The 24725-nt window shown below is 47.5% G+C and overlaps 1 protein-coding gene across 9 annotated transcripts in view; it reads right to left on the bottom strand.

Moving 5' to 3' along the window:
* Positions 1-24725, bottom strand: part of LITAF (lipopolysaccharide induced TNF factor) — an 80774-nt gene that overhangs the window by 9769 nt on the left and 46280 nt on the right. Inside the window, exon 1 of one of the 9 annotated variants that reach the window (XM_030925156.1) lies at positions 24311-24448. The exons of the other annotated variants lie outside the window; for them this stretch is intronic. The gene's annotated coding sequence lies outside the window, so the exon portion shown is untranslated. Of the gene's footprint in view, positions 1-24310; positions 24449-24725 lie in introns of those variants that run through there. 9 annotated transcript variants of the gene reach the window in all.

The raw sequence follows: 24725 nt of genomic DNA on the forward strand, positions 1-24725 counted from the left end.
GCACCAGAGCAGCCAGGCACACATTTTCTTTTGTGAGGGCAAAGAAAGGATTTCCCTCCAGCCTTGGCAGAGCTGCTGCTCGCCTAGAATTACACCCTGCACCCAGAGTGTGCTCCTGTCTGACGTTCCATGCTCCAGCAGCCATGGGACAGCTGGAGGCAGACACAGTGCTGTTCTTTGTGTGGCTGTTTTTCTAACTGGGCAGCGTTCAGGCTGCCTTAGAAGAGCCATTCAAATCTGTCTCGGGAGAAATGGGAAACGAGGCTCCAGGGCAGCGAGCCACAGCACAGGGCTCGGACAGGCCTGCCACCTCTCCCCTCTCCCTACACTGTCTGCCTCATTTTCTAGAACTCGTGGGAAGCCAAGGCAGCAATTAATCCCACTGCAGGGAGAAGGGTAGAGTCCTTCTCGGAAGCCCTGCCTCTAAACCAAGCCCCAAGGAGGAGACTTCTCTGGAGGAACCGAAGAACGGGTATTCACCTCAAAGTGGAAACAGACACCAGGTGAGGTGGCTCACACCTGTAATCCCAGCACTTTGTGGGATCAACGTGGCAGGATAGCCTGAGCCCAGGCAGGATCTCAAGACTAGCCTGGGCAACATGGTGAGACCCCCATCTCTAAAACAAAACAAAACAAAACAAAAGGGCTGGGGCCGGGCGCGGTGGCTCACGCCTGTGATCCCAGCACTTTGGGAGGCCGAGACGGGCAGATCACGAGGTCAGAAGATCGAGACCATCCTGGCCAACACGGTGAAACCCCATCTCTACTAAAAATACAAAAAATTAGCCGGGCGTGATGGCAGGCGCCTGTAGTCCCAGCTACTTGGGAGGCTGAGGCAGGAGAATGGCATGAACCCAGGAGGCGGAGCTTGCAGTGAGCTGAGATCCAGCCACTGCACTCCAGCCTGGGCAACAGAGCCAGACACGTCTCAAAAAAAAAAAAAAAAAAAAAAAAAGGCTGGGTGCAGTGGCTCATGCCTGTAATCCCAGCACTTTGGGAGGTTGAGGTAGGAGGCACACTTGAGCCCAGGAATTCACGACCAGTCTGGGGAACATAGTGAGACCCTGTCTCTACAACGAATAAAAAAATTAGCCAGGTGTAGTGGCACACACCTGTAATCCCAGCTACTTAGGAGGCTGAGGCAGGAGGACTGCTTAATCCTAGGAAGTAGAGGCCTCAGTGAGCCATGATCACGCCACTGCACTCCAGCCTGGGCAACAGAGCGACACTCTGTCTCAAAAACAAACAAAACAAAGTGGAATAGAGGCACGGGGAGTGAACATGATAAAAAGAAAGTCAGTAAGTAAAGATGGGTTGGGGCTGCGTTCCAGAAAACTCTGAAGGTCTCTTGGAGAACACATGTTCAAGACTTCATTCTATCATCAGAGAGTGCCGTCCAACAGAATCTTCTGTGATGATTGAAATGCTCTGTATCTGCTGCCCGATATAGTAGCCAACAGTCACGTAGGGCTGTTGGGTACCTAAAATGTGGTTTATGGCCGGGCACAGGGGCTTATGACTGTAATCCCAGCACTTTGGGAGGTGGAGGCAGTTGGATTACTTGAGCCCAGGAGTTCAAGACCAGCCTAGACAACATAGTGAGACCGTGTCTCTACAAAATTTTAAAAATTAAAAAAATTAGCCAGGCATGGTAGTGCACGCTTATGGTCTCAGCTACCCAGGAGGCTGAGGTAGGAGGATCACTTGAGCCTAGGAGGTGGAGGCTACAGTGAGCCATAATCATGCCACTGCACTCTAGCCTGGGTGACAGAGCGACACTCTATCTCTAAAAGAAAAAAGAATTGAGCTAGTGTGAGGGAGGAACTGAATTTTTTTTTTTTTTTAGCTTTCTTTCATCTTTTTACTTGCCAATGAATTTTTACTTGTATTTAAGTTTAAGCAATTTAAACTTAAAAACTAACAATTCAATTATTGGGAAGCTTTCATGGAAGTCTGGGACGCCTTGGGTATGTGAATCCACTTTTTCAATAGTAAAGTTGATAACCACTGAATATAGATCAAAATGTTTTTTGATAAAAATTTAGCATTCAATTTGGGATAGAATGTCAATGTAAAAACACACCCTGGGTTTCAAAACTTAGTAGGAAAAAAATGAACGTAAAATATCTCATTAATAATTTCTTATATTGATATGTTAAAATGGCCACAGCTTAGATATATGAAGTTAAGTGTATTGTTAATTTCACCTGTTTCTTTGTACGTTTCAAAATGTGGCTACTAGACCGGGCATGGTGGCTTACACCTGCCATCCCAGCACTTTGGGAGGCTGAGGCAGGAGGATGGCTTGAGCCCAGGAGTTGTACATCAACCTGGGCAACATGGGGAGACACTGTCTCTACAAAAAAAAATTAAACATTAGCCAGACATGGTGGTGCACCCCTGTGGTCCCAGCTACTTGGGAGGCCAAGATGGGAGAAACACTTAAGCTCAGGAGTTCAAGTGACCCGTGACTGCGCCTGGGCAAGACTCTGTCTCAATCAATCAATCAATCAATCAAAAAAGAGGCCAGACACGGTGGCTCACGCCTGTAATCCCAGCACTTTAGGAGGCCGAGGCGGGCGGATCACCTGAGGTCAGGCGTTTGAGACCAGCCTAGACAACATGGCGAAGCCCCGTCTCTACTAAAAATACAAAAATTAGCCAGGCGTGGTATTGGGTGCCTGTAATCCCAGTTACTCAGGAGGCTGAGGCACGAGAATAGCTTGAACCTGGGAGACGGAGGCTGCACTGAGCTGAGATCATGCCATTCCACTCCAGCCTGGGCAACAGAGTTAGCTCTGTCTCAAAAATAAATAAATAAATAAATAAATAAATAAATAAATAAATAAAATGTGGTGGCCGGGCGCGGTCATGCCTGTAATCCTGGCTCATGCCTGTAATCCTGGCACTTTGGGAGGCTGAGACGAGTGGATCATTTGAGGTCAGGAGTTCGAGACCAGCCTGGCCAACATGGTGAAACCCCATCACTACTAAAAATAAAAAATTAGCCGGGTATGGTGGCGTACGCCTATAATCCCAGCACTTAACCCGGGAGCCAGAGGTTGCAGTGAGCCGAGATCGCGCTACTGCACTCCAGCCCAGGCCACAGAGCGAGACTCCATCTCAAAAAAAAAAAGAAAAATGTAGCTACTAAAAAATATTAAATGACGTAAGGAAGCTTGCTTTCTGCTCCTAATACACAGCAAAGCTATGAGCCATGGGAGTCACAGAAGGTTACAGAGAAGGGGAAAGGCCCAACCCCAGAAAAGACAGACAAGACAGAAGGTCTCTCAGAGGAGCAAGAAGCAAAGCAGAGAAAGCCACAGAAGCAGGAGGGCAGGGTGGGGGTGTAATGAGATCACAGGAGGCGTTTGTGAAAACAGGCTCGGGTTTAACACTGAGACTGATGGTGTAAAGTGGTTTGAGACATGCTGCTAGTTTCCTCTGACACAAAGGAATGGAAATGCAGAAGTCCCAGCTTGCCTCTAAAGTCAGCTGACATCCCTCCCAGATGCCCCCGGGAACCCCTGATGTCTGCTTCTGGCCTTGTTGAAACTTCCAGCAAAGGGAACGACAGGGCACCCTGGGGCTCTAGAGTGACCTACATCCGGGTTGAACCTCGAGGACTCGCCATCACAGCCCCAGACCCACCTCCAAGATTTATGATGAAAACTGACTCGTATAAAAACTTACAAGACGAGAAAAAGCCAGTGTGTACAGAAATCTTCAAGGAGCATGGTTGCTTCTGATTGCCAACAGAATGCTTTGAGGGAAAACAAGGCCTGGGGCATCCTAAACCTCCAAGAGGCAATGGCTGAACTCAGCAGCAGCGCAATTCCTGCAAAAACCACGGCCTCTCCTCCCAAAGTCAGGAAATTGCATCTTTAAAGAGTCAACAAACAGGTGTGGGGGATGGGAGGACAGGAGCTTTCTTTTGATGACCCTTAAAGGATGGGTGGACCCCAATTTCTCATTCTGGAAATTAAGGCTTTGGCCACTGCCTCTCCCCCTTTATTGAGACCATCTTTCATGTGGTCACATCTTATCTTCTGGGACTTTGAGACACTGCCTTTTTTGAGCATTGCTTTGAGATCAAACAGCCACACAAACACACTTATAATTCTGAAAAGAATAAGAGCAACAGGCCAGAATAGTAAAAAAAGACTCATAACCGCTGGTTTGGAAGTTTTCTAAATAAATTCTACAGTCTTCCCTCTCTGAGGCCCCAAGGCCAGAAAATGCCACCACGGTTAGTCCCACTTTGTTTTTCTTGTTTTGTGCCTTCCTTTCAATTTGGCTTATCTCCTGGGATAAGAGGCCCACCCACTAACCATCCCTCTCCTCATCACCCCCCATCCCCTCCTTATCACCCCCCCCAACTATGAAACTCTTAGGAACAGCAATTAGTCCCCCTCACCCTAAACTCACACACATACTCTCCACAATGTCTTTTAGAAAGAAAGAGAGAAAGACAGAGAGAAAGAGAGAGCGAGAAACAGGGTCTCCCTCTGTTGCCCAGGCTGGAGTACAGTGGCACGATCATAGCTCACCACAGGCTGTAACTCGTAGACTCAAACAATCCTCCCGTCTCAGCCTCTGGAGCAGCTGGGACTACAGGTGTGTGTCACCATGCCTGGCTATAACTTTTTAATTTTTCTTAGAGACAGGGTCTTCCTATGCTGCCCAGGATGGTCACAAACTCCCGGGCTCAAGCGATCCTCCTGCCTCAGCCTCTCAAAGTGCTGCGATTACAGGCGTGAGCCACCGTGCCCAGCCTCTCCACACTGTGAACCTGGGAGATGGAGGCTGCAGTGAGCCAAGATTGTGCCACTGCACTCCAGTCTGGGTGACAGAGTGAGATTCCATTTCAAAAAAAAGAAAAGAAATTCTGAACACTTTTTGAACAAAGGGCCCCGCGTTTCCATGCTGCACTGGAGCCCAGAAATTAACTAGCCAAATGTGACCAGTGGTGACAGCAAAGGAAAAGGAGGCACTCCTGATCCATGGAGAATTTGGAACTGACATTCCCAGCTGTGGAATCACTTTCACATCTATAAATATGCCACTTGGGATATCTTGGGGTCCCTTTCAGCCAAAAGTTTTCCTCACTCCAACTCTCAACAATTTGTTCAACGAAAGGGATTCTTGCCCAGGCATGGTGGATCACATCTGTAATCCCAGCACTTTGGGAGGCCGAGATGGGCGGATCACTTGAGCCCAAGAGTTTGAGACCAGCCTGGGAAACAAATTCAGACCGTGTCTCTACAAATGATACAAAAATCAGCCGGACGTGGTAGCAGGCGCCTGTGGTCCCAGCTACTCTGGAGGCTAAGGTAGGAGGATCACTTGAGCCCAGGAGTTTGAGACTGCAATAAGCTATGATCACGCCACTGCTCTCCAGCCTGGGTGACAGAGTGAGACCCTGTCTCAAAACAAAAAGAAAAAAAAAAGTAGAGTCACAAAATCATATATAAAAACAATCTTTAAAAAATTTTTTTTAAATTAAAAAATATGTATTAGCCAGACATGATTGCACGAACTTGTAGTCCCAGCTATTCAGGAAGCTGAGGTGGGAGGATTGCTCGAGCCTGGGAGTTAGAGGTTACAGTGAGGTGTGATCACACCACTGTACTACAGCCTGGGTGACAGAGTGAGGCCATATCTCTCAACAAAAAATTATAATAATAATTTTTTTTTTTAGCCTGCCAATACGCCTGACTAATTTTTGTATTTTTTTTTTTTTTTTTTTTTTGAGACGGAGTCTCGCTGTATCACGCAGGCTGGAGTGCAGTGGCCGGATCTCAGCTCACTGCAAGTTCCGCCTCCCGGGTTCCCGCCATTCTCCTGCCTCAGCCTCCTGAGTAGCTGGGACTACAGGCACCCGCCACCTCGCCCGGCTAGATTTTTGTATTTTTTTAGTAGAGACGGGGTTTCACCGTGTTAGCCAGGATGGTCTCGATCTCCTGACGTCGTGATCCGCCCGTCTCGGCCTCCCAAAGTGCTGGGATTACAGGCTTGAGCCACCGCGCCCGGCCTAATTTTTGTATTTTTTAGTAGAGACAGGGTTTCACCATGTTGGCCAGGTTGGTCTCAAACTCCCAACCTCAGGTGATCAGCCTGCGTTGGCCTCACAGAGTGCTGGGATTACAGGTGTGAGCCACCCTGCCTGGCCAGAAATTTTTTAAAAACAGAAAAATCATGAAAGGAAAATACACCCTCAGTGGAAGCAACACATTTGACACATTTGAACTCTGGAGGGCTCACCTTTCTTTCTGCCTCCCTAATACATGAAAGTGCGTTTACTGCGCACTTTCACGCCACATACTTGCACCACATACTTGTGATGCCATGCAAAAAATATCTGCCAATGATGGGTTCCAATTCATTTTGTCACTGGGCACTTTGCAACTCAAAGTGACCTGCTTCTTAGTAAACAGGCAACAGAACTTTAATGATGGGCCGAGGGTGTAAAGCCACAAAGCTTAGCCCTCTCATATTGGGGAGAAAAACAAAGAAAGGGGAGAGAGTTCAGAACTTCCCTGGAGGCAGACTGGCCACAGCTGCATCTTTACTGCTTCAAGCCCTTAGCAAAAGAGAAAAGGTTGGGGGGTGTTGAGGGGGAGGGGCGTGCTTGTCAACCCAGGGAGCATCTGCATCTCAGTTTTGTTTGTGTTTTTGTTTGAGACAGAGTCTCACTCTGTTGCCCAGGCTGGAGCACAGTGGCATGATCTCAACTCACTGCAACCTCTGCCTCCCAGGTTCAAACAATTCTCCTGCCTTAGCCTCCCAAGAAGCTGGGGTTACAGGCACGCATCACTAAAGCCAGCTAATTTTTTGTATTTTTACTAGAGACAGGGGTTTCACCATGTTGGCCAGGCCGCTCTCGAACTCCTGACCTCAAGTGATCCACCCGCCTCAGCCTCCCAAAATGCTAGGCTTACAGGCATGAACCACCACGCCCGGCCTGTTTTGTTAATATCACTCTGTTAAAAGCGGAGGCAAAAAACCCAGGAACCCCCAGGGAGAAGCCACAGTGTCAGACCCAGCGATCATCCACACCCTGATGCATTGATCTGAAATCCTCGGGACGTAGAAATTAACTCCACAGGGTCCTCACTTTCAGCAACAGATCTGCTAATAAACAATTCAGCCTAAACAGCCTCAATTCTCTGGAATAGGCCAGTGGAATTTGCTACTTCAGGCGCTCACAAGGTCCTGGGCGACATCTTACTCCCTGTGCGCCCAAAGCAGGGGTTCATTCAATGTTTGCAGAATCAAACCTGCAGGTCAAAAGGGACAGTGTTCTGCCTCAAATCTTGAATCTTTTTTTTTTTAATGGGGAGATCACAGGGAAGTGCAATGGATAAGCCTCACCCTGGGAAAACCACGTTCATGATTATGGTATGGCTCCTGCTAGCTAAGTATGACCTTAAATCCTAAACGCAAAGTAAAAGATCAGACTTCGGGGAGCCCGGGGTGGCCGGCCTAGCAGTTTTATCACTGATCATTCGGGCTCCAAGATAGCCCTGGAATGAACTTTGAAAGCACAAAAGGCTACATCAAATGATTCCATCGCCATGAAATACCCAGAATAGGTGAATCCATAGAGATACAGAGCACATCAGTGGTGGCCAGGGATGGGTATACAGCAGTGGGAGGAAATGGGGATGGGGTTCTTTTGGGGATGATGAAAATGTTCTGGAACCAGATGGAAGTTGATGGTTGCACAATGCTATGAACTTACTAAATGCCACTGAATTTTCCTTTTTTTTTTTTTTTTTTGGAGACAGAGTCCCCCTCGGTCGCTCAGGTACAGTGGCACGATCTTGGCTCACTGCAACCTCTGCCTCCCAGGCTCAAACAATTCTGCCTCAGCCTCCGTAATAGTTGGGATTACAGGCGCCCACCACCACACCCAGCTAATTTTTGTATTTTTAGTAGAGATGGGGTTTCACCATGTTGACCAGGCTGGTCTAGAACTCCTGTCCTCAAGTGATCCACCTGCCTCAGTCTCCCAAAGTGCTGGGATTACAGGCATGGGCCACCGTGCCTGGCCTTGAATTATTCACTTTTAAATGGTTATCTTTGTGTGAGCTTCTCTTCAATAAAAAGCGGAGGCGGGGATGGGGCACGGAGAGATATTGCTGGAAATCTCTAGTCTCACTATCCCAAGCCAAGGCCTTAAAACTCAAGCCTCCAAGTTGGCCGCTGGTCTTGGTTCAGTCCATCCCAGGCCCCTGTTCGTCTAAAATCAAGCCGCGTGGGTCTTTCTGACACCCCTCATTGTGCTCTACACTAGTGTGACTCCCTGCTCCCAGTCTGTGAGAACTGAGAGGATTCCCAGGATGCACTGGTGCCCCTACCAACCACAGAGTCTCTCGTGGCATCTCCCGCCACACCTGCCTTGCTTGGATGTCCCCAAACATGTCACAGGCATAATCTTTCTTCTGTCTGCCTCCTTCCTGATGGGTCTGGCAAATTCTTCTCCACTTATCATATCCCAGCTTGCATGTCACCTCCTCCAAGAAGCCCTCTCTGGCTTGCCCCTGGGTGAATTCATTCCTCCTGGAGCCTCTCTATAGGGTGCAGAGGTCAAGGGCACAGACTCTGGAACCAGACCCCCCGGGTTCATCCAGGCGCCCCCATGCCCCAGGGCATGACTTTAGTGCCTCAGTTTTCCCATTTGTAAAATGGACACACTGATAGTTTCTTCCTCAGAAGGTTCTGGAGAGGATGAAATGAATCCATTTGCAAAAAGGACCCAGAGCAACGTGGAACACACAAGCACTCAGTACATGTCACCTGTTACTAACTCAGGTTTGTTTGCTGTACTTGTCATAAGGCATTTTCTTTACTTATCTGTCTTTTTATCTGGTCCATAGACCCCATAAGAGCAGGAATTGACACTAAAATCTGCATCCCAGCACCTAGAAAGGGCCCAAAACGTTATGGGTGCTTCATACGGTGACCCACTGTCCCAGTCTCCCTTGGACAGAGGAGTTTTTCCCTGGATGCAGGACTTCTGGTGCTAAATCTAGGAAAGTCTCAGACAAACTGGGACGAGTTGGTCACTCTGGTACTTCAACAGTTTGTAGAAAGCAATAACTAAGTATGAAAAAAGGACACCAAGATCCATCTGGAAAGGCATGAAGATTTGGGAGCAGGCCAGACGTGGTGGCTCATGCCTGAAATCCCAACATTTTGGGAGGCCAAGGCAGAAGGTTCGCTTGAGCTCAGAAGTTCGAGACCGGCCTGGGCAACATAGTGAGACCCCATCTCTACTAAAAATCAAAAAAATTAGCTGGGCGTGGTGGCACATGTCTATAGTCCCAGCTACTCGGAAGGCTGAGACAGGAGGATCCCTCGATTGCTTGAGCCTGGGACGTTGAGGCTGCAGTAAGCTAAAATGGTGTCACTGCACATCAGCCTGGGGAACAGAAGAAGACCCTACCTCAGAAAAAAAAAAAAGAGAGAGATTTAGGAGTAGCCATGAAAAAGCAGAAATGAATGGGAGGGGCTTACTCCAATAGCCCTAACACAGAATCTGAGGAAACAACGCTTGTAAGGGAAGATGTTTATGTAATGACAAGCCTACATACAGATGGCCTCACATTTCAGCTCAAGGTAACATGAGGATTTACTGTGCAGATGCCAGCACATCACCAAATATGCTCAAGAACTGGAATCCTTCATTTCCTCCAGGATTCCTGGGGGCAGTGTATTGTTTCTTAACACCCTAGGACGTCCACGAAGGAGGGGATTAGGTCGGGATAAAACTGGGTGGACAGGCTGGGCGCAGTGGCTCACGCCTATAATCCCAGCACTTTGGGAGGTCAAAGCAGACGGATTACCTGAGGTCAGGAGTTCGAGACCAGCCTGGCCAACACGGCAAAACGCCGTCTCTACTAAAAGCACAAAAATTAGCCAGGTGTGGTGGCACACACCTGTAATCCCAGTTACTTGGAACGCTGAGGCAGAAGAACTTCTTGAGCCTGGGAGACAGAGGTTGCAGTAAGCTGAGATCGTGCCACTGCACTCCAGCCTGGGCAACAGAGCAAGACTCTGTCTTAAAACAACAACAACAACAACAAAACATGGCTGGACAGAGGTTGAAAGGGAAGTGTGGGGGCGTGTGCACATGGACAAGATGAAGTCAGAAAGAAAAACTGCCGCAGTCTCCAAACCTCAAGACTGGTTCATTTTTTTCTCCTTGGTGCAAGTTTACAGCACTGCTAGAATCATCACTCAGTGGAAGGGACCGCTTGCTTGGGCCAGCATCCATTCCAGTTCTGGTTCTGGCTAGGGAAGGATATCAAGAGGGTAGTTCCAGGCTGGGAACGGTGGCTCACGCCTGTAATCCTAGCACTTTGGGAGGCCGAGGCGGGTGGATCACCTGAGGTCAGGAGTTTGAGACCAGCCTGACCACCATGGCAAAACTCCATCTTTACTAAAAATGTAAAAATTAGCCAGGTGTGGTGGTGCGTGCCTGTAATTCCAGCTACTTGGGAGGCTGAGGCGAAAGAATGGCTTGAACTTGGGAGGCGGAGATTGCAGTGAGTCAAGACGCATTGCTGCACTCCAGCCTGGGCCACAGAGCAAGACTTTGTCTCAAAAAAAAAAAGTTAAAATGGCAGAATTTTAAGGCAGATCAAACCTTTAAGAGCAGAAACTCTAAGACCCAGCCTCCTTAGTTCAAATCCCAACTCTGCCACTTCTGGGGTATGCAAACTGGGGTGAGTTGCCAAATGTCTCTCAGGTTTCCTCATCTAGAAAACGGGCCAACAATAGTACTTACACTTCAGAGGGCTGCTGTGAGAATGGAGTGAGCAAAACACACCCAGAACATTGGGTAAGCAGGTGACTAGTAAACACATAGCTGTCATTACAGAGGACAGTAAAACCCAGAGAGGGGGTGACTTTCCCACAGTCCCACGGGGTCTTCCCTGCGAGAGGCAGGAGGACCCAGGCACAGACCTCATCTCGCCACAGGGGCCTGTTCTGTACCCACTGCCTCCACGGCTTCACAGGTAGACATTCACTTGTTTGGCTAAATCCCCTACAGTCTGACCTTCCCACCCCTACCGCCAGCGTGGTAGACAGAATAATGCTCCCCAAAATCGTTCACAGCCGAATCCCTGGAAGCTCTGAATATGTGACCTTAAGTGGTAAAGAGAGACTTTGTGTATGTGATTAAGAATCTTGAGATGAGGGGGTTATTCTGGATTAGCCAGGTAGGCCCAGTGTAATCACAAAGGTCCTTATAAAAGAAAGGTAGAGGAGTTCCAGACCAGCCCTGGCCACATAGAGACCTCATCACTACAAAAATTACACAAATTATCAGGGTGTGGTAGCGCACATGTATCGTTCCAGCTACTTGGGAGGCTGAGGTGGAAGGATGCTTGGGTCTCGGGGGTTGAGGCTGCAGTGAGCCATGGCTACACCACTACACTCCAGCCTGGGCGAGCAAGACCTCTGTTGGGTTTAAACGTAGAAGAAGCGGTTGGCTTTCAAGGCGGAGGAAGGGCCGTAAGTTAAGAAATGCAGGCAGCCTCCAGAAGCTGGGAAAGGCAAGACAGTGGATTTTCCCTGGGAGCCTCCAGGAGCGCAGTCCAGCTGACACTTACTTTTTTTGTGTTGTTGAGACCAAGTCTCGCTCTGTTGCCCAGGCTGGAGTGCGGTAGCGCAATCTTGGCTCACTGCAACCTCCGCCTCCCGGGTTCAAGCGATTCTCCTGCCCCAGCCTTCTGAGTAGCTGGGATTACAGGCACCCAACACCATGCCCGGCTAATTTTTGTATTTTTAGTAGAGATGGAGTTTCACCATGTTGGCCAGGCTGGTCTCAAACTCTTGACCTCAGGTGATTTGCCCGCCTTGGCCTCCCAAAGTGCTGGGATTACAGGCGTGAGCCACTGCGCCCAGTTGACACATTGATTTTAATCTGCAGTGGGTGAAGCCCACTGCAGACTTCAGGCTCCAGAACTGGAAGATACTACATTCATGTTACCTAAGCCACCAAGTTCCGGGTAATGCGTTAGAAAACTCATCCATCCACGCTCATAGATGGGTTGCCCAGATTCCCCTCTGGCCCTGCAGATTCTCAAAGGGCACGCTTCCCCTTCCCACAGCAGAGGGCACCAGGCAAGATCAGACCCTCTCAGCCTCCCACCTTAACCCCCAGGCATCTGTCCACCCGCCCTGGGCTCAGAAGCAGCCCTCTTCCTCTGGCTCACAGTTCCCTTTAATCTGGTGAACGTGGCCATCTCTAGGTGGGAGCAGGCCCTGTGGTCCCCGGGAGGGACTGTGCTCAGACCATGTCCCCTCTTGCCAATCATGCCCTCTCGGCTGGCTCCTTTCCTGAGGTCTCCTAAATGGCTTAATCTTTCCAGGCACAGTGGCTCATGCCTGTAGTCCCAGCACTTTGGGAGGTGAGGTGGAAAGACCACTTGAATCCAGGAGTTTAAGGCCAGCCTGAGTAAAACGGCAAAACTCTGTCTCTTTAAAAAAAAAAAAAAAAAATTAGCTGGGCATGGTGGTGCACACTTGTAGTCCCAGCTACTCACAGGGCTGAGGTGGGAGAATCACTTGAGCCCGGGAGTTTGGGGCTGCAGTGAGCTGTGATCATGCCACTTGCACTCCTGACCGGGTGAAACAGCAAAGCCCTATCTCAAAATAAATAAATAAACAAATAGATCAAAACAAAATCCTCCTCCTGCCTTAGCCTGGATCCTCAGCCCCTCCAGTGACCTGCCTCTCCTCCAAATCCACCTTCCATGTCAAGATGCTTCCTGTTCCTTCCTGCTCCCCAGGAATGCAGGGTCTGCACAAAGGCCCTGTGGTTCCCCCACCCCTCAACCTCTAACGCATCAAGCTGACCACAGCCCTCCCCTAGACAACACCCCAAGTCCTCATGCATGAGACGACGCTCTAGTCCTCCTCTAAAGCAGGGAGATGCAGCTAAAACCGCACGGAGACAGATGATCAGGCTGCATAGCGTCAGCGAGAAGTCACATGACATCACACACCTGCTGACTGACAGGAGGAGGTGAGAAGGGCCTCTGTGGCCTTCCTCCCCTCAACCCGCAGCCCCACATAGTCATGAGAAAACCTGCCACAAGGCACCAGGCCAGCGCTCCTCAAAACTGTCAAGGTCACGGAAAACAAGAAAGTCCAGGAAACTGTCAAAGACCAGAGGAGAATGAATAGAGAGGTGACAACTGAATGCGACGTAGAACCCTGTCACAGAAAAAGCTTAGTCGGAAAAATTGGTGATGCCCAAATAAAGCCTGGAGTTTGGTAAGCGGTAATGCAGCAGTGTCAGAGAAGCAGTTGTGGCCAGTGTCCCGTAGTGAAGTAGATGCTGGGTGACAGTATACGGGAGCTCTCTGTATTAACTGTACCCATTTTCTGCATTTCTAAAGCTCTTTTTCTTTTTTCTTTTTTTTTTTTTGAGACAGGGTCTCACTCTGTCACCCAAGCTGGCGTGCAGTGGTGCGATCTCGGCTCACTGCAACTTCCGCCTCCCGGGTTCAAGCAATTCTCATGCCTCAGCCCCCTGAGTAGCTGGGACTACAGGCGTGCACCACCATGCCTGGCTAACTTTTTGTATTTTTGGTAGAGACGGGGTCTCGCTATGTTGCCCAGGCTGGTCCCGAACTCCTGACCTCAAGTGATCCGCCTGCCTCAGCCTCCCAAAGGCCAGGGGTTACAGGAGTGAGCCACTGCACCTGGCCATAAAAGATTTCTTTTAAACCCCATAAGCGATGCCATTATCATGGTATCATTTTTCACCCGTCCACCAGGCAAAGAGCAAAATGTTGGTAACACACACAGAGAGCTAGCGTGGGGTATGGATAAACTGAGGCTCCTGCAACATAAACAGCCAAAAAAATTTAACATGCACAAGTCCAGCAACTCTTCCTCTAGAAATGTGTGCTGGCAATAACCCCCACATGTGACTGAAATGACGAAATGACAAGCACATGGGGTATTCACTACAGCGTTGCTAATAACAGCAGAAGCCTAGTCCGCCAGCAAGGCACGGGTACCAATCAGGGATGGTCCCTCCCCACAAGGTACTGAAATAAGGAAGAGTTCTACTTGGGGAAATGCAATCATCACCAAGATACACCATCATGTTTAATGAGCCAGGACAGTGTTTGTAGTGTGCCACCATTTGTGTATGGTGAGAGAGTAAGATTCACCTTTTTTTTTTTTTTTTTTGTCTTGCTCTGTCACCCAAGCTGGAGTGCAGTGGTGTGATCTCGGCTCACTGCAACCTCCGCTTCTCAGGTTCAAGCACCTCTTCTGCCTCAGTCTCCCGAATAGCTGGGCCCACCACCACACCCAGCTAATTTTTGTCTTTTTAGTAGAGACAGGGTTTCACATGTTGGCCAGGCTGGTCTCAAACTCCTGAGCTCGAGTGATCCTCTGGCCTCGGCCTCCCAAAGTGCTGGGATGACAGGCATGAGCCAAGATGCCTAGTCTATTTTTTTTTTTTTTAAAAAAAACAGGTTTTCACTGGGTTTTTTTGTTTTGTTTTGTTTTGTTTTTTTGAGACGGAGTCTCGCTCTGTTGCCCGGGCTGGAGTGCAGTGGCCGGATCTCAGCTCACTGTAAGCTCCGCCTCCCGGGTTTACGCCATTCTCCTGCCTCAGCCTCCGGAGTAGCTGGGACTACAGGCGCCCGCCACCTTGCCCGGCTAGTTTTTTGTATTTTTAGTAGAAACGGGGTTTCACCGTGTTAGCCAGCATGGTCTCGATCTCGTGACCTCGTGATCCGCCCATCTTGGCCTCCCAAAGCCCTGGGATTACAGGCTTGAGCCACCGCGCCCGGCCTCTCACTGGGTTTTTTAAAGACAGGTTCTCACTGGGTTGCCCAGGTTGGAGTACAGTGGCATGATCACAGCTCACTGCAGCCTGGAGCTCCTGGACTCAAGCGATCCTCCTGCCTCAGCTTCCACAGCAGCTAGGACTATAGGTGTGCACCACCACACCCAGCTAATTTTTTATTTTTTGTAGAGACGGGGTCTCAGTATGTTGACCAAGCTTGTCTCAAAACTCCTGGGCTCAAGCAATCCTCCCACCTTGGCCTCTCAAAGCGCTGGGATTACACGTATGAGCCACCATGTCTGGCCTAGTATATAATATGCATAAAATGTCTCCAAAGGCATATATAAGGAACTTAATGGTCGGTGTTTACAGGGAGGGGAACCAGGTGGACTAGAGGATGGGGTGGGGCAAACACTGGTCACTTTTACACCCTTGTTGGTCTTTTGTATGTTGAGCCATAGTAATATTACATATTTACAAAACACATACTTTTTTAATTAAAAAAGAGTCTCCTCTGCAAACCTGTCTCTGCCCTCCCGAGGCCTCCGACCCGGTCCTTCCCGTCTCTGGGTCAAGGTGATGGCATCACAGCCCTCTATGTTCCTGCCCAGCACCTGGCCCTGGGACCTTCCCTGTTTGCTGAGCGATTAAAGCTTCTAATTATTTCTATTTAGTAAGATGTTCCCTTTACCACTCCTGCTATATCAACCCCAAAATTTGCACTAACAACATCCTATTTGTCAATATAAAGTTCTTTTTCCTCTGTTTTGAGACAGAGTCTCATTCTGTGGCCCAGGCTGGAATGCAGTGCTGTGACCTTGGCTCACTGCAGTCTCTGCCTCCCGGGTTCAAGCGATTCTCCTGCCTCAGCCTCCCAAATAGCTGGGATTACAGGTGCCTGCCACCACGCCCAGTTAATTTTTTTATGTTTAGTAGAGACAGGGTTTCACCATGTTGGCCAGGCTGGTCTCGAACTCCTGACCTCAAGCGATCCGCCCACCTCGGCCTCCCAAAGTGCTGGTATTACAGGCGTGAGCCACTGCGTCCGGCCAAAAGTTCTTTTTTTTTCATGTTGCACTATGATCCAGTTTTCCTCCAGTGGATTCTAAAGGCCAGTGGTGGACAAGGGATTGGGAGATGTGGACCCTCCCTTGCCGGTCTTATGGGACCTATATAGGGAGGCAAAGTCAACCAACAGGGGCAGATGTGGGACAGATATGAAGGGGAGACTTTTTTTGGGGGGAGGGGTACAGTTTCTGGGAGCAAGTGGAGGATCTGGGGACAAGGGCAAGGGGGCAGATCTTGGTACAGTGGAGACAGACACCCAGAAGCCATGTACCTGTGTCCCGTGGTGCAGGTGAGCAGTGTGGGGCCAGGAGAGTGAGGTTGTGTTACAGGAGCCTTCACACCACGAGGTGGGCACCAGCGCCTGGGTTTATGGGGGACCCCACAAAATGGGTTTGTGTTTCAACAACCAGCAGTCCAAAAGCAACTTGAAAACCCCCAGAGGGATTCAACTCCCGCCAAGAAGGGGAGTTCAGAGTCTAAAAATAAGCTTCAAAACCTAGAATACCAAGAGAACCATCCACCGCAGAATCCACCCCAACAACTCGCCGTCAGAGTAAACACACATCAAAGGTCTCATGGCCCACCGCCAAGGGTATCTTCTCCCAAGAACACAAAAAACCGCGTCGAAACACAGCAGAAACCCCAGTCTCCGTAACTTCTGGTGTTGCTTCATTCTGACCCATAGCCTCTGTAAACACTCCCCCGAAAAAAGTATCTTAACCTTTTTCTTTTATTTTTTCTCTCTTACATTGAACTTTGTTTTACAATCAGGGTCACGCTGTGTTGCCAAGGCTGCGGTGCAGTGGTGCAATCACAGCTTACTGCAGCCTGGGTTCCAGTGATCCTCCCACTTCAGCCTCTCAAGCAGCTGGGACTCCAGGCACACGCCACCATGACTGGCTAGTTGTTTTAATTTTTAATTTTTTTGTAGAGACGGGGTCTCACTATGTTGTCCAGGCTGGCCTCAAGTGATCCTCCCAAAGCGCTGGGATTACAGGCATAAGCCATTGCACCCAGCCTTAATCTTTTTTTAAAATCAATCCCGGCTGGGTACGGTGGCTCACGCCTGTAATCCCAGCGCTTTGGGAAGCCGAGATGGGTGAATCACTTGAGGTCAGGAGTTCCAGACCAGCCTGGCCAACATGGTGAAACCCCATCTCTACTAAAAATACAAAAATTAGCCGGGCAAAGTGGTGCATGCCTATAATCCCAGTCACTCGAGAGGCTAAGGTGTAATTGCTTGAACCTGGGAGGTGGAGGTTGCAGTGAACTGAGATCGCACCACTGCACTCCAGCCTAGGCAACAGAGCAAGACACCGTCTATAAATAAATAAATAAATAAATAAATAAATAAATAAATAAAATCCCATATTCCTCTCTGCTTTCTTACAATCTGCAAAAAAGAAAAAAAGAGAGAGAGAGAAAGAAAAACAGAGAAAGGAAAGGAAAAACGCTGGTGTCTACATCTGTGATTCTACACTGTCCCAGGCTGCCAACAGTCCAACATGGTGCTGATGGCAGCTCCATTCCACCACCACAATTTGCTGCTTCTAAGCCTCTGAGGACCTGGACACCAGCAGAACCAAGAGTGCAAGGACTCTGTGTAACACAAAGTAAGAGCTCATAGTTGCCTTGGGCGCCTCCTCTGAGTAAGGTAAACAGGCTTGGGCATCTGCTTTGATGATAAATATCTACCTTATCTGGAAGTCTTCTATTTGTTTACTTCCTTTGTTCTGGCCAAATTCCAGATGACTGCAGGTAGTCTAACTGTCTGTCTCTGAAAATTCCAGAAAACAGCAATCTTGCCTTTGGCAAGACTTATGGATAACGTGGGAACAGGCTGGTGGTGGACATTACCTGTCACGTGCTTTTCATGCCTGTTTCACTTCCCCTGGCCGACAACACATGATCTAGCCCTTGATGACATATGCCTTCCTCCTGCTTCCTAATTGCTTCCTGTCTGCAAGTTAGGTTCTATTAATATTTCCCTAACTGGACCATATTACGTTACCCTCCCTCGACCCCAGGGGAAGCGATGTGATCTATATTTCCCCACCAGGCCTTGACAAAGCCACGTGCATCTGACATCCTTGCACAGCTCACGTCTCCTGTGCCCATATGGCACATCTATCCCATCTATGACAGGGTACCTATGGCATCAGCTCATAAGAGGTGTTTATTTTATTATTATTATTTTTGAGACGGAGTGTCCCTCTTGCCCAGGCTGGAGTACAGTGGCATGATCTTGGCTCACTCCAGCCTCCACCTCCCAGGTTCAAGCAAGTCTCCTGCCTCAACCTCCCAAGTAGTCAGGATTACAGGCACCCATCACCATGCCTGGCTAGTTTTTGTACATTTAGTAGTGACGAGGTTTCACCATGTTGGCCAGGTTGGTCTCAAACTCCTGACCTCAAGTGATCCACCCGCCTCAGCCTCCCAAAGTGCTGGGATTATAGGCATGAGCCATGGCACCCAGCAGGAGGTGGAACTTAATCTTTCCCTTTCCTCTCCTGTGTGTGGGCTAGACTCCATGACTCTCTTTCAAAGAACAGAGTCGCCGGGCGTGGTGGCTCATGCCTGTAATCCCAGCACTTTGGGAGGCCCAGGTAGGCAGATCACCTGAGGTCAGGAGTTCCAGACCAGCCTGACCAACACAGAGAAATCCCATCTCTATCAAAAATACAAAATTGGCCAGGCACGGTGGCTCACGCCTGTAATCCCAGCATTTTGGGAGGCCAAGGCAGGTGGATCATGAGGTCAGGAGATCAAGACCATCCTGGCTAACACGGTGAAACCCCATCTCTACTAAAAATACAAAAAATTAGCCGGGCATGGTGGCGGGTGCCTGTAATCCCAGCTACTTGGGAGGCTGAGGCAACCTGGGAGGCAGAGCTTGAAGTGAGCTGAGATCAGGCCACTGTACTCCAGCCTGGGCGACAGAGCAAGACTCTGTCTCATAAATAAAGAAATAAATAAATACAAAATTAGCCAGGTGTAGTGGCACATGCCTGTAATCCCAGCTACTCAGGAGGCTGAGGCAGGAGAATTGCTTGAACCCAGGAGGCGGAGGTTGCAGCCGAGGTCGCACAACTGCACTCCAGCCTGGGCAACAAGAGCAAAACTCCGTCTCAAAAAAACAAAAAAAGAAAGAAAGAAAAACAGAGTCTATGAAAAGGGAAAGAGAGTAAACCACAAGTGAGAAAACCTGGCAAACACCTCCTTTTCACTCTCTCCCTTGGTATTAATTAACATCAGGAATACTTTACTCTCTCCCTTGATATTAACATCTGGAATGTCATGTGCATATCAGGTGCCCTCTGATGTGACAGGATGAGAAGGACACTTCATCTCTGTGGTCTTCTCCTCCCAGAACCCATAACCCGTCGTAATCATGTGAAAAACATCAGACAACCCTGATTTGAGGGAAATTCTACCGAATTCCTGATCTTCAAAAAGTGTCAAGGTTATGAAAAACAAAGTTAAGACTGAGAAACTAACACAGCCAGGGAGGCTGAGGAGACAGGATGACTACGTGCAATGTGGGACCAGGCACGGTGGCTCATGCCTGTAATCCCAGCACTTTGGGAGGCCGAGGCAGGTGGATCATCTGAGGTCAGGAGTTCGAGACCAGCCTGGCCAACATGGGGATAAATAAATAAAATATATTTATTTATAATAAATAAATAAAATATATTTATTTATAATAAATAAATAAAATATATCAACGCAATGTGGTACCCTGGGGTTAGGACCCTGGCCCAGAAAAAAGGACATCCGTGGGAGAACCGGGAATTCCAAATAAAGTCTGGAGTTTGGTGAACAGTAACATACCCACCACATCAGTTTCTTAGTTTGACAAATATACTGCGTGATGTAAGATGTTAACAATGGAGAGAACCAGGAACTGGGTGAGGAGCTCCCTATACTAACTTCACAACTTTCTTGCAAATCAAAAATTATGCCAAAATTGAAAGTTTATTTAAATACCTTCAGGGATCACACTTATGAATGAGCCAAATAGGTGTTGGGGCTCAGGACACACCACCCCAAAATGACTGTAGGAGACTGGAATATGTCACCTCAGGATCCATTTCTTTGGCATATTTCGAGCTGATTATTATTAGAAACTGCAGACACAGGAGTAGCTCTGAAAAGCTGTCCTTTGATATAATAAATTGAAATCTACAGGTTGAGTATCCCAAATATGAAAATCCAAAATCTGAAACATTTTGAACACAGACATGATGCTCAAAGGAAATGCTCATTGGAGCATTCTGGATTTTGGATTTTTGGATTAGAGATGCTGAACCAGTAAGTAGAATGCAACATTTCAAAATGTGAAAAAAATCCAAAATCCGAAACAATTCCGGTCCCAGGCATTTCAGAGAAAAGATACTTGATCTGTGTAAACTAAAGTGACTATCATAGGACCTTCATCAACCAGGGAAAATCTTTTCTTTTTTTTTTTTTTTTTTGAGACAGAGTCTCATTCTGTGGCCCAGGCTGGAGGGCAGTGGTGTAATCTCAGCTCACTGCAACCTCCGCCTCCCAGGTTCAAGTGATTCTCGTGCCTCAGCCCCCTGAGTAGCTAGGATTACAGATGCCTGCCACCACATCTGACAAATTTTTGTATTTTTAGTTGAGATGGGGTTTCACCATTTTGGTCAGGCTGGTCTCGAACTCCTGACCTCATGATCCACCCACCTCGGCCTCCCAAAGTGCTGAGATTACAGGCATGAGCCACCAGGCCCAGCTGGAAGATCTTAACTTAGGAGAGGAGATTGAAAGTCGACACCTGGTCACAAGCTATCACCTGTTCTTCTGAGGGCTACTCTGAGACAACTTTCATCATTCAAGAGACTTTTTATCTGCATAACAAGGCAACCTTTGTTCACCATACATTTCCTCCCCTCACCCTTCTGTATCCTAGCACCACCTCCCTCCAGGAGCCCCAAGCCCCTATTCCTTTTTCTGTTTTTATTTGGAGACAGGGTCTTGGTCTGTCACCCAGGCTGTAGTGCAGTTGTGCTATGTCAGCTCACTGCAGTCTCAACCTCCTAGGTTCAAGTGATCCTCTTGCCTCAGCCTCCAGAGTGGCAGGGATCACAGGCATAAGCCACCATGCCAGGCTAAGTTTTGTATTTTCTGTAGAGACAGGGCTTTGCCATGTTGCCCAGGCTGGTCTGGATCTCCTGGGCTCAAGCGATCCGCCTGCCTTGTCCTCCCAGAGTGCTGGGATTACAGGCATGAGCCACCACGCCCAGCCCCTTATTCCTTTTTTGTAGCTCAGGCACACTATATAAATGTCAATCATCTGACCTTGCTTTGAGTTTCACTTTCTGTGGGACTCCCACATTTATGCATGGAAAAATTTGTATGTATTTTTGTCTGTTAATGTATCAATCATCAGTTTATTTCATAGACTCAATTATGGTACCTTCAGAAGGCAGAAAGAAAGTCTTCCCTCTCCCCTACATAGGCCAAGAGTAAGAAAAACTATAAGGTGAAATGAAATAGGCAGGTCTTACCCCAAAGCACTCAAGTTCAATTAAAAAAAAAAAAAAAAAGTGAGTGCTTTGGGGTAAGGCTCACGCCTGTAATGGCAATACTTTGAGAGGCCGAGATGGATGGATCACTTGACTCCAAGAGTTTGAGACCAGCCTGGGCAACATGGCGAAACCCTGTCCCTCTACAAAAAAAAAAAAAAAAAAAAAAAAAAAAAAAAAAAAAAAAACCACTAAAATTAGTGTGGTGGCTGAGATGGAAGGATGGCTTGAGCCCGAGAGGGAGGCTGAGGCTGCATGGAGCTGTGGTTACGCCACTGTACTCCAGCCTGGGCAACAGAGCAAGGCCCTGTCTCAAAAAACATATAAATAAATAAAGTATATTTTGGTTAAATGCCAAAGATTAAGTGGGAGGAAAAGGAGAGTTTCTGATACTTCTAACTGATGAGGTGAAAAATAAAAAATAAAACAAAATAAAAAGGTACCTAGAATTTCAGCAAAAGAACAGGTTTTGAAGGAACCTCCCAAACTCTGTCCAGCTGAATGCATCTTTACACCTGTCCACAAGTCTGCACTCCCCTCAAAAGGTATTTCTCAGCTTCCACAAAGGAAGGACAACAAAATCGAGCTCACAGAAGTAGAGAAAAGAACTGGAGGTTACTGGAGGTTAGAAAGGGGAGGGGAAGAGAGGCTAGAGAGAGGTTGGTTAACAGGTACAAAGTTACAGTTCAATGGGAGAAAGAAGTTCTACTGTTCTGTAAACTGTAGGGTGAATATGGCTAACAATGATTCTGTCTATATTTTCAAATAGCTAGGAGACTTCTGAACGTTCACAACACAAAGAAACCATAAGTGTTTGAGGTGATGAACATGCCAGTTACCCGTTGATCAATTACACACTGGAGACATGTATGAAAATATCACTCTTTATCCCATAAATGTGTGTGATTATTATGTGTCAACTAAAAATAAAAGAGAAAATGGTCAATGGCTTTTTAAAGGGTTTGAAAATAAGAGCAAGATATAGTGAAATATCTATTTTACTCACAACGGAAAAAAAAAAAAACTCCCCACAAAACTTTAGCCACATGTGGGTGGCAAAGTCTTCTAAAAATACAACCTCAAGCTGTGTATAGAACTGTTTTCTACATTTGGGTATCAGATCAACACATAAAAGGGCAAGGCCTTCAGAAAGATAAAGCGGCTTTTTAACCACCAACTTAATCCTCGAAGATCGATTCTTCCAGAAAGAAAAAGGAGAAATATTCAATTCTACTCTGGTCCCCACCTCCCAGCCCCCAGAAAAGAAACACTAAGCTAGGTGCATGAATATGTATATCGCAGAAATGACCCCAGAATAAAAAAGGGATTCCTTGGGCAAAAGAGGGGCACTCACATGCAAATTATCAGGTCTCCTAAGAAAATAGCCTAGTTTGTAAACAAGATAGAGTACCAGCTGCGAGGGTCAAAAAGGTCTGGTCTTTTAGGTTCTCTGGAGAAAAACGTTATTTCCAATAATGTGAGCACAGTGGATCCTGACTATAATCAACCCTCAGGAACTATCCAAATTGTATACTTATTACATTGAATATTGCCTAAAATTCTTAAACTAAGGACCGTCGCCTGGCAGGTTTTAAACTATGATTCTGCAACATGGTTTTTGTCGTCATGGAATTTAACCTGCCTGTCATTCCTGAAAATGTTCAAGGTGAATGGTACGTCTTAAGCCATACATGGTTAAGCAGGAAGGATTTAGACAAAAGGGGAAACCCGGACCTCCAGCTCTCTTTGGGAAAGGAAGCGAGAAATTGGCCTTCGGTTACTTGATCCCAAACAAATTCTAATTTCAGTAGACCTCAGCTAAAAGTACAGAAGCTCAGAGTGAAATATTTCAGAGAAATGTGTGGCAATTCCATCTTCTGAGTTCAGGCAGTTTCTGCAGGGCGGTATGTCCCTCGAGTCAAAGATAAAGTTACCACAATCTTAAAGCCAAGTTCAAGCATGGCGTAACGACAAATCATAGTGATTTGTGGAATGGAAAATGCTTCCATCAGGGAACTGGGCTGCTCCCCCACAATCAGAGTGGGCAATTTTCCTCTGGATTCTGGGTGAAACCACACGCCCAGTTTCCACATGAATGACAAACAGTGCAATGAGATCATTAATAAGATTGAAACTGCATTAGGACACAAAATTGTATGAACCCTGATGACAATTTCACAGAAAACAGGCACAAAGACAAAAGATAGAAGCCGCCCGATAAGGACAGCCAGTGGTAGTTGTTTCATTCCGACTATGAGATTATGCCTTTCTTCTTTATCTTCCATACTTTCTTTAATTTTTTTTTAATAAAAAATTTCAAACTATCAGTGCATCATTTAGGAACAACCTCATGAATTCAAGGTTAAGGCAAGTCATCATTAAGCTCTTAAACCTACCTGAGGCACACTGTCAATTATTTCTAAGTCTCCATGAGCTAAATAGCTTAACTTCTCCAACATTATTTTCTCTGAAGCCTCCAGCTTTGGATCCTGGTATATAAACTCCTACCTACTACGAGGTGAGCAGAGAATTACCATCACACAGACAGCTTCCAGAATGATTCCTTTCTTGTGTCCATGCCTTAAACTCTATGAAATTACACAATTCTTCTACTGACATAACCTGCAGCCAAGGGACAACTTCATTAGCTACAAAGCCGTTGTCACCGGTGTCCAGAGAGTCAACCAACACGGGCTCAAACAAGATGAAATTATGAGGACCCTGGAAAATGCCACTTGACCTCAAATAACAATTCTTAGGCAAGTAAACATTAATCAAGTTCAGAACAGACCATGGGTGGCCAAACGCGCCCGGGAGATGTCAAAAATGTGTGTGCTAAAGAAACACAGAACTAAGGAAGTCTATTTACCTGATAGACCGCCTCACCCACGGGGCTATTTTCACTGCCATAAAAGCGAAAACAAATAGAGGACAAGTCACGGTGCCAAGAATCCAGGACTTCCTCTTGCAGATCCTCTTTTTTCCACCCTCACTGTAGCTCTGGGGAAATTCCTCTTCAGTGGGAGAAGTTCAAATCACAAAACGGCACCAGCCCATTCTCAAAGTCCTATTACACACCTCTGAGCAGTAAGGATGGGTAATGCCAGCAAAACATGCACTGTTTATTTTCTTGAAAATTCACTTAGGCTGGAAACGCCTTCCAGCTCCTTCCTCTCAGTGGATTTTCCATTTACTGTCTTCAACCACCTGGGCTTGGCTGTACCTCCTCCACAGCTCTGCTGAGACCCTCCTGTTTGTTTGAACTATGTCCACATGTTCCTTCT

The sequence above is a fragment of the Rhinopithecus roxellana genome, chromosome 20, assembly GCF_007565055.1.
Source record: "Rhinopithecus roxellana isolate Shanxi Qingling chromosome 20, ASM756505v1, whole genome shotgun sequence".
NCBI classification, from domain to species: Eukaryota; Metazoa; Chordata; class Mammalia; order Primates; family Cercopithecidae; genus Rhinopithecus; species Rhinopithecus roxellana.